The 10,932-nt window shown below is 39.8% G+C and overlaps 1 pseudogene; it reads right to left on the reverse strand.

Annotated features, from left to right (window-relative positions):
- Nucleotides 1-4,069: 4,069 nt before the first annotated feature.
- On the reverse strand, nt 4,070-4,784 carry LOC143390929 (centromere protein K pseudogene; annotated as a pseudogene).
- Nucleotides 4,785-10,932: the final 6,148 nt, after the last annotated feature.

Here is a 10,932-nt window from a genome sequence, read left to right on the forward strand (position 1 = left end):
AGCTGACCAGCAACTGCCTCACTGGAAAGCTGGGATGGGGAACTGCAACAGCTCTCAGAGCAGGAAAGTTTTTATAGCACAAAAAGTTACAAAGGAGGATGTCTTGGGAACTTACAGCTAACAGGGTTCTGGCAAGCATAATACAAAGGCAGATAGCAGGTTAATGATCTACGTGGCTTAATGTTTCAAGGTAGGGAGTAAATTGAGATTCCAACATCAGAATTTATGAGGAGCCGCTGAGGTTTCTGAGAGGGTTGTTATATGGTCAAGGAGAGTCAGGCATGGGTGTGTTAAGAGCACTGGCAGGAATTCCAAACACGTTTAAACATCAGAGTATGGTCAGGCCAAATAGAAATCTTAGTATTTTATAGTAAAACAGAAATGAACTTTTCATGACTTTGTCACGAGGTGGCTCTCAATCTTAAGATGGAATTAGTCTGGGTTCATCAGACTGTAGATATGTAGTATGAAGTACCTAGAATGGCATAAATTATATCACCTTTAAAATCTTTTCCCTGTTAGAGGGACGCAGCTATCACCTCTTTAATGAGGTTTTTCTTCCTGCTCAGGAGGGTGTAAGCTCTCACTACGTCCCTGTGGGTGATGGAAATGGGGTTCCCCTTGGTGGAATGGGCTGGCTGAGAAATAAAAGCTAAGAAAAATAGAATGATGATAAAGCTACAGGACACAAAATAATTTCAAAAGCTGGAATGGGACTGGCAAGCTTATCCTATGGATCGAGCTTTAATACTATGGCAAAATGGAGCCTGTGCCTGCTTTATTTAATATTGGGAAACATCAAAGGCCTTCCATAGTATATTCTTCACCAAAAAAGGTTAAAGATGGGCTGTTCAGTTTCCAATGGATTACAACCATCTCTGGAGCTACTATAAGGTATCTTCCTAGCAGAGCAGAGATAAAGGTCACGTACATTGGGCAATCTATTGCCATGGGAGAGCCATGGATAGTTTGCAATGCCAAACCTAAATCTCTCTGGCTACCAAGAGAAGACCCTGGCGTAATGCATGGATGGTTTCCGGCAGTAAGCCACCTAAGAAATGAAAGTCTAGAATAATTAGTGAAGAACAAAAGACAAAGTCAGAATTAGTTTTTTTTTTAATATTTTTTTGTTATATATGGACACAATATCTTTTTTTGTTTGTTTATTTTTATGTGGTGCTGAGGATCAAACCCAGTGCCTCACATGTGCGAGGCAAATGCTCCGCCCCTGAGCCACAACCCCAGCCCCAGAATTAGGTTTAAAGGATGGAACACCTAATAGATCCAGCTCACACAGGAGCTGGAGCTGGACAATTAGAATTAGAAAATGGCTCCAGTGGTTTATTTAAGGGGTACATCAAAGGCAGGGATAAGATTTCAGGGGTGGAGGCTTGCTTCATGCAGGTTGATTGGCATCTTGCAGGTCACACCCAACTCAGAGGGGCTTTGTGGCTATAGCAGGTCACCTCATCTCTGGTGCTATGTGGGACCTTTGGCAGAGTGGAGGAGAAAGTTCACCTGCATCAGGCAATCTATCCCTGTGGGGGTGCCATGTGAAGTTCCTATTACCATACCTAACCCCTCACTGCCTGCCATGCCTGCCGATGTAGTCCACATACAGCCCATGGGTGACTCTCAGCACCCTCTAGCATATTAACTATTTGGCATTTTGGTGAAATTATGTGAGATATTTGGTAAATTAGGGACAAATAAAATGACCTACTTTGCTATTTCCAGTCAACACGTCAGTCTCCATCATAACTGAATTAAAGAGATGTTCCTTCAATTCAATCCCTACCAATCTCAAAATTGCAGTCAGATATGAAAAGTTATGTTATTTAACCCCTCATTCTGTTTTTTTGTTTGTGTGTTTTTGTTTTGTTTTTGTGGTACTAAGGACAGAACCCAGGTCCTGGTGCATGCTAGGTTAGTGCTCTACCCGGGATCTATAGCCCAGTCCATAACCCTTCAAATTATTTTTGACACACACACAAACTTGAAAGAATTGAAATGGATTGTTTAAGGTTGGGGTGTTGGTCCAGTTTGCAGTATCACAATGAAATACTTGAGGCAGTTTCTTTGTAAAGGAAAGATGTTTATTTTGGCTTACAGTTCTGCAGGTGCAAAATCTCAGGCCTTATCTGCTGATGGCTTCCTTGTGAGCTCAAGGTGGTGCAGAGTATCACATGGAAAGAGACAAGGAGCACTTGCATGTGTCTTTCTGCCTCTTCTTATAAAGCCACCATGATCCAATATGAGGGCTCTACCCTAATGGCTTTATCTAATCCCAGTCACCTATCAAAAACCCCACCTCGGGCTGGGGATGTGGCTCAAGCGGTAGCGCACTCTCCTGGCATGCGTGCGGCCCGGGTTCGATCCTCAGACCACATACAAACAAAGATGTTGTGTCCAACGGAAAAATAAAAAATAAAAATATTAAAAAACCCCCCACCTCTAAACACTATAGTTGGATTGTTTTCACCCTCTTAAAAACTCTACAATGGATATTAAATTTCAACCTATAAGTCAGGCCTTGTGGTGCATGCCTGGAATCCCAGTGGCCTGGGAGGCTGAGGTAGAAGGATTGCAGGTTCAAAGCCAGTTTCGGCAACTTAGCCAGGTGGTAAGCAACCTAATGAGACTCTGTCTCAAAATAAAAATAAAAAGGGCTGGGGATGTGGATCAGTGGTTAAGTGCCCCTGGGTTCAATCCCTGGTACCAAAAAAAAAAAAAAAATTCAGCCCATGAAACCCTGGAGAACCAATTCAAAACATCAGGAGTCAGAAACCTGGTCTCAAGGAGCTACCACATGAGACTTTCCACCTGGTGGTCTGGTATCTTTGTGGGAGTCAGGCTGTGACTCTGGAGCAGTGGGAAACTAGTTTCTTTTTTTTTTTTTTTCTTTTCTTACATCAGTAATCTTGACAAAACAAAATTTATGAAAAAAAATTAGTTTTATTGAGTCACATAAGATATTTTTATCACTTAGATTATTTGCTTTTTTAAAATATATTTTTTAGTTGTCAATGGACCTTTATTTTATGTATTTATATGTGGTGCTGAGAATCGAACCCTGTGCCTCACACATGCTAGGCAAGTGCTTGCTCTACCACTGAGCCAAAACCCCAGCCCCCTAGATTATTTTCTTTATTGTTGGAAGAAAATCAAATAGAAAATTGTGATAGTTTTTCATTCGGATGGGACATTAATATTAGGTCATGTGTGTTAAGTAGCAAGGATGTTATAACAAAATACCTTACACTGGGTAATTTATTTTATTTCCATTTTTTATTGGTGCATTATAGTTGTACATAATGGTAGGATTCGTTGTTACATATTTGTACATGCACAGAATATAACAATATAATTTGGTCAATATCATTCCTCAGAATTAGACTGGGTAGTTTATAAATAATAGAAATTTATTTATCATAGTTCTAGAGGCTAGGAAGTCCATGCTTAAGGTGCTGGCAGATTTAGTGTTTGGTGAAGGCCTACCCTCTCCTCTGCAGATGGTGTCCCTTGTTGTGTTCTCATGTGGTAGAAGGGAGAAGGCAGCTTCTTTCAATCTTTTTTTTTTTTTTTAGATTTGCTAGGTATTTTTAATTATATCACTTTCTCCATGGGATATTACTTCAATTTTATAAACATTAGCAAATTAAATGACCTTTCCATTATAATTCCTAAATATAATTCCTAAATACAAATGAAACATAAAATGCATAAAATATACTGCCATAAAATTGAAAAGAAAAGTATTACATTAGGAATATCCTAAATTAACAAAGAATTTTCCAAAGAACATCGAATGAGGCAAAGTACATTAATGCTTTATAAATCTACAATATTTTTTACTTGCTTTCTTTGTATAGTTTAAAGCACCACAGCACTGAATGCATAAGAAAGGACCATTTTTAAAATGAAGAAATGGCAATACATGTCACTTAAGGATAAAAGAAAGATAGGCTATTACTTCGATTTGCAAATAATATTATTTTATTCAAATAATCCTGTTTCCATTATCCTTTGATGACAAGATTCTTTCCTGTTATGAAAAAAGAACATCCTTTTATTGATGGAAGGCTTCTAATCTCAATCTGGTTGGATCTTCTGGATGTCTCAAGGCAATTCCATTACGCAGCACCAGCTCAATATAAGGTGGCCAAAAGGAATCACTGATTTTGACATATGGATCATGTGGAGCATCAAATAATCTATTTAAATAATCTATTTAAAAGAATCTCTAATATTTCATGCATTGTTATCAACTGTTTGGTTGATTCTTGAATGTTTTTCTTTTCTTTTCTTTTTCTTTCTTTTTTTTTAACATTCCCATCAGGCAGAGGAAAATGGTCTTCTAGAAACTCACCCAAAGTAATCAAGAGTTTCTCCTTGAATGCTTTTATATTAAGCATTTTAGTTTTCAGCTCACTAAAGATTTTTGTTTCAGAAAATGTCACGAACTGATTTTTCAATTCACTGTAAAGTGCATTAAGAGATTCCATTATTTGTTGCAGTTCATCCAACCATTGTTCTCCCTTTTTAGGTCTTCCTTTAACTTTCATTCTTTGACTGAATGCTAGATAGTACCATTTCAAGATCATGTCTTAATTTTTGGAACTCTTCTGTTCCTAATGTTATCAGAACATCCTCTGTCAGGGGAGTTATTCTTCCATGTCTTTCCATATTTCTTCATATTCTTTAATAAGTTATTCTTCAGTATCTGTAACAACTTCCACATCTGTAGTACTATCGGGATCTAGATCTTGCTGACTCACTGACATGTGGTTTGTGATTTTTCTTAGCCTTATAAGAAAAAAAGGTGTGGGACCTTTGGCAAGTCACTTAACCTTTCTTTGCCTCAGTTTCTTCACAGAGCTGTAGGCTTTGGTTCTCAGCTTTGCTTAGTGTCAGCTATGGAGCAGAGCCAATCTTTTTTTTATAAAGGCACCAATCTCATTAATGAGGGCAAGGCCCTCATGACTTAATCATTTCCTAAAAGGCCCCAACTCTTAGTATTATCACATTGACTATGAAGTTCCAGCATATTAATTTTGGGGAGACATTAATATTCACACTGTAATACATTAACCAAAGAACCTGTCCAGTTTAGTTGAAGTGGACACTTAGTTGGTGTGTTATGCCAGACTCGTGGGACCCCAGTAGACCTCCAGGAGCCGAATCTGATGCAAGCACACAAGAGTCTTTATTGCAAGCTCGAGCCTGGACTCACAACTGTTCCCTACGCAGTGGTCCCAGGGAGTGAGTCCTGGTCCTTTGTTCAGTGAGATCTTATAGGTTTTGGGGGGATACTCTATGAGTCACAACATCACACAGCAAACCATTCCATAGCTCTGGAAAATCAAACAACAACTCTTAACATTGATTAGCACATTCAATGGTGGGAACAAGTTGGGTAGGGGTGATTGATTAGTACAAAAGGGGGATTTGTTTGAACTGATTGGTTTAGGCCATGAGGGGTGTACATGCTAAACTACATTGTTTCCCAACATTTTATCAACCACCATAAACTACTTGGGGGTCCTCTGGCATTCCAGGTATTTTCCCTGTCTCATGCAGATTGGAGGTTGCTAGGGGTGTTGCTATGGGTCCTCACCTAGCCTAACTGAGTCAGGGATACCTGGCACCTCAGACTTCTCCTGTTATTTACAGACAAACAGCTCAGCAGGGTGGGTATGTGTTTAGGAGTGCTTTGTAGGTTTTTCCAAGGACAAGGGTCACGCCCCCTTCTTTAGGACAGGCCTTGAGGTAGAAGCTGCTGTTATTTATTTATTTTTAAAAATGGAGTCACATTAGTTTCTCAGGTGGACTGTGTCTGGAAGCCTGATAGTGTTCCTATGCCCAAAGCAGCTCATATTGCTTGTTATGCTTTAGAGCAGTAGTTCTCAAAGTGATTCTTGAATTAGCAGCAGCAGCAACAGCAGTAGTGGCAAGGGGAATCCACCCTAGATTTATATAATCAGGAACTCTGGTGGTTGGGTTGTGGCCAGCAATCTGTGTTTTAACTTGCATGCTCAAGTTTGAGAACCACTGCCTTAGAGATACTTGGAGCTAATCATAGTAGTGTTGAGTTGAAACTGATGTTAAATATAAATGCTACTATTTTTAGGTCTTAAGAAGAGCTTTTGTGTCTGTGACTCTTCTCTAGGTTAGTTTAGAAAAACTACCTGATATAAGCCCAAAGTGCCAATCAGAAGTGCTGTAATACTAGGCCTAAATGAAGCAATGAAAAAAGAATTGCTAAAGATAGTCAAAGATAATTATCAGCTTACTCTTATTATGCATGAAACACAATAAGAATATCATTTAAAGACGATACTAGGGCTGGGGATGTGGCTCAAGCAGTAGTGTGCTCACCTGGCGTGTGTGGGCCACTGGGTTCGATCCTCAGCACCACATAAAAATAAAGATGTTATGTCCACCGAAAACTGAAAAATAAATATTAAAAAAAAAAAGAAGATACTAGTATCCTTCAGAATATTGAAAATATTTGGACTTGTGGGACACTAGTGAAGCCAGATTTAAAGGTAGGTAGTTAGTGTAGTTAGGTAAATTGGGTCTAATATGGAGTAAAATCAAGAATGAAGGCCATATTGAGAATATAGAGTTCAGGAAAGTTCAAAGTTCTTTAAAACACAGCTCAAAGGGGTGTTAAGAGGTGAGAACAGAAAAGCTGGCGGTCTTTACCACAACACTCAAAAGTCCCCAAGGCCGGGAGCCCATCCCAAGGAAACGTTAATGAAGCAGCTCTCAGCAAACAAAGACATGCTAATCCAAACGCCCTTCCTGCCCAGGTTACTACCCGCCCACCTTTTGGGCCTTCCCACGTACATTCCACCACTGCAAGATAATAGAACAAAGGACAGGAATGCGGGAAATCTGAAAGTAAACCTTAGCTATAAAAAAGGGAAGACCTCCCCCTTCCATGGATTCCACCTCTTGGGTCCCCTTCTTCCTCCAGGGAGAAATCTTTTCTACTGTCCTTTAATAAAGTTTCAACTTTCCACTCTAAACTTGCCTCGGCGTGCTTCTCTGGTATTATACTTCAGCATCGGGTAAACAGCGGTAACACTAGAAGACCCTGATAATATGAGGGGAAAGATGCTGGAAAAGAAGGCACAACTGAAAGAAGACCTGGGGGAAGTTGCATAATTGCTCTAAGTCACTTACTTGTTCTACTCTGACACTGACCAGAAGTCCTAAAATGATTTTGCTGGAATGAATGGGAGAGTGTTTCGGACATCTATCCAATAAAACTTTGAATAAGATACACATTGAGATTTAGATTTGTGTTCATGTAACAGAAAACACAATATAATAGTGGCTTAACTAAGATAGTCACTGATTTATCATTCATATAACAGAAATCTGAAGGTTGGTAGTCCAAAGACTTGTGTGTCAGCTCCACAGTTTTCAGGAACTCTTTTTTTCAGTGCTGGGATCAAAGCCAAGGCCATACTAAGCAAGCACTCTATCACTAAGCTACACTCCCAGCTTAAAGAACCTGACTCTTGTCTTTTTGTTTAATGATTCTTAATTATGGCTTTTATTTTCAAGATATTACCTCATGGTAAATAAGACAGCAGCAACTCCAATCATCACAGAAGAGCAAAAGGGCAAAAAGGTACACACCCTGATTGAATAATTTCCTTTCAGATAGTCTTCCTGGAAATCAAATATAATATAATGCATTCCATTGGCCAGAATTTAGTTACATTAGCCAGTTTAATTGTAAAGGAATCCTTAGCTGAGGCTGGCTTTGAACTTGCCATTCTCCTGCCTCAGCCTCCTGAGTCGGCTAAGATTATAGGAGTGCACCATCACACTTGGATCAGAAATCTTAAAGATTAGATTGTCCCTTATATTTATTTTGAAACCCAAACAGCTCCCAATATGTGTGGTTTCAAAATGAAACAATTTTAACACCACTCTTGCTTAATCCTTATGCTAGTTACTTCAGGGAAATGGAATATCTGAATAATTTCACTTGACAGAGGATAATTTACCAGAAATCTGGCAGGGGAAATTCTGTTTTAAAAACAAATCCATGGCCAGGCATGGTGGCTCCTGCCTGTAATCCCAGAGGCTGGGGAGGCAGAGGCAGGAGGATCTCCAATTCAAAGCCATCCTCAGCAATTTAGCAAGTTGAGTTGCTAAGCAACTCAGTGAGACCCTGTCTCTAGTAAAATACAAAATAGAGCTAGGGATGTGGTTCAGTGGTTGAGTGCCCCTGAGTTCAATTCCTGGTACCCCAAAACAAAAATTAAAACAAAACAAAAAAAGCCCCAAATCCATTCTGATTGTTTTTGAAAAAATTTTTTTTGAATTTGTGATCCATGATTTTATACAATTACACACGTACAGGAAAAGAAAGATGACATCAAGGCAAGCTTGACTAGTTGTTCCAGTCGCTAGAAGACATTTATTCATTCAGTGTTTATAATTAAAATGAGTGTTGCTCATATAGTGATCTGATTTTACAACATATAGTGCTTCAGATTTGATCCCTGATATAAAAAGAAACAACAAAACCCCTAGCAAACTCAAGCTGTAATATAGATTTTTGAAAAATTAAACTTGATTGTCATTATAACAGAGCCATGCCACTAATTAAAGCCAAATTTTTACATCACTTGAAAACATGGAACTGAAATTCATAACAGAATACCAAAGCATATGGGAAAGGAAGAAGTCACCAGTGAAATAATTTCACATAAACAATATGTGATATTAATTTAAGAACCAATACTTTAAATAATGGCATCAGACATGACTAATAGAGTAGAATCCAGAAATTCAGACAGGAAATCTAGCTTTGGAAAGTGAGGCATAAACAGGAATGGGGATAGGGTAGTAACAGAAACTTTCACGGGTCTTAGAATTAAGGGATCTCTAGTTGCTTTAGCACCCAAAGGATGTGTTAACTCATTTTAAAAACAGCTTTATTGGGCTGGGGTTGTAGCTCAGTGGTAGATTGCTTGAGATGCATGTGTGAGGTACTAGGTTGAATCCTCAGTACCACATAAAAGTAAATAAAATAAAGAAATAAAAACAGCTTTATTGAGATACTTTGCATAATCACAAATGTCACCCATAGGAAATATACAGTGATTTTTAGTAAATTCAGTGCTGTGCAATTGTCAACCTCAATCTAACATAGTTTTTCAAGTTTTTTTCTGGGGTACAAACCATTTTTATCTTTCTTGTATAAAGGTACATGGTGACTCAATAAAATCACAGAGCAAGTATCAAGGATTCAAAGATGACTCACTGAAATTGTGTGTAATAGACATGTGCAGGCAGCTGCTGTGCTGAAACCAACAGGGATAAAGAGAGGAAGGGTGGTTGGAGGTAACACTGAGCAATGGTTACCAGCCAGCCTTAGTGTCAGACTGCTGGAGTTCTGCTTCTGTCATCCTCACTTAATCAAGGGAATTACTTAACTCTCTGAGCTTCCTTTTACTTATCTGTTGTAAAATAATAGCACCTATTTCATGAGATTATGAAGACTAGATGAAATAATATATGCAATGGGCTTCATATAGTCTCTCATATAGTAAGTATTCAATTAAATTAAGTATTTTTATAATTTTTTAAAGAATTTTTTTGTTGCACATGGATACATGCCTTTATTTTGTTTATTTATTTTTATGTGGTGCTGAAGTTTGAACCCAGTGCCTCAGACATGCTAGGCAAGCGCTCTACCACGGAGCCATAACCCCAGCCCCCATTTTTATAATTTTTACTGGATGACTATTAAATAACATTTCATAAACTAGACACAAAGGATCACATACGGTGTGATTTAATTTCTATGAAATTCTCGAAAAGGGAAAGCTGGTGCCAGAAGAATGATCAATTAAAGGGTAGAAAATTGACTGCAAAGCATCACCAAGAACTTTTTGGAATATTCTACCTTGTGATTGGAGGGGTGTTTTGTGAACATTTGTCATGGAATTACACCCTTTAACTTAGTGAACTTTGTTGTATGTCAATTAAAACCGTCCCCCTAACCCTAAATATATACTTTTAATTTTCCAATTGAATAGTTCAGTTGTTTTATAGGTCAGAAGCAGGAATCAATTCTAAACACAGTCAACTATGTGCAAGGCATGGTTCTAAGTCTGAGGAACGGTCTTAAAGAAGACAGTATCTACCCCCATGGAGCTTTTTCAAGCACGAATTATTCACATAGATTTGAAATTAAAAAAGGAATCATTGAGGATACTGGTAGAATAATCTGGGGGTGCGGGGAGACAGAGTAGCTGTAAGTTATTTAAACCTCTATCCCGGTTTTTTTTTTTCTTTTTAAATTTCAAACATGCACAGAAGGAAACAGAGTTTCTCCATTAAAAGAGAATGCATTGGACATAGTATCTGGGCAGGTTTGTGTCAGAGGCCTCTCAGTATAAGATGACCCAAGGTTGTCCCCTGCGGACACCATCGGAGAGACGCAGTGCCCACAGAGCGAGGGAAACACACTGGCACCAGACCAAGGTCCAAGACTCTTCCACGGGCCCCAGGGGCACCATGACCTTGGCAGTGTGAGCTCCGCACTCTCCAGGCTCCCGGCGTGCGCCAGCCCTCCGCAGGGGAAAAGCTGCCGGTATCCTTGGGATACTTTCCCAGAGGCCGGGCCAGATTCGCCGCCCTCTCGGCAGGGTGAGTCCGCCCACTAGAGTGACTGGCTGAGGAACGGAGGCGAGTTGCGGGAACCGGATTGGCTGCTCCGCATGCGGAGGGCGGGGAGATGCATGTGAGGGGCGGAGCTAGAGGAGAGACGGCGGCCGTCGGGCGTTCGCTCGGGAAATGGATGCTCCGCTGGTCCGCCAGCGCCGGGGGCGGGGAAAGCACGCGCTCCGGTGTGCGCGCCCCGCCCAGGAGTCGGCGGGAGCGTCCTCCCGCTCCTTC

Source organism: Callospermophilus lateralis, chromosome 2 (assembly GCF_048772815.1).
Source record: "Callospermophilus lateralis isolate mCalLat2 chromosome 2, mCalLat2.hap1, whole genome shotgun sequence".
NCBI lineage: Eukaryota > Metazoa > Chordata > Mammalia > Rodentia > Sciuridae > Callospermophilus > Callospermophilus lateralis.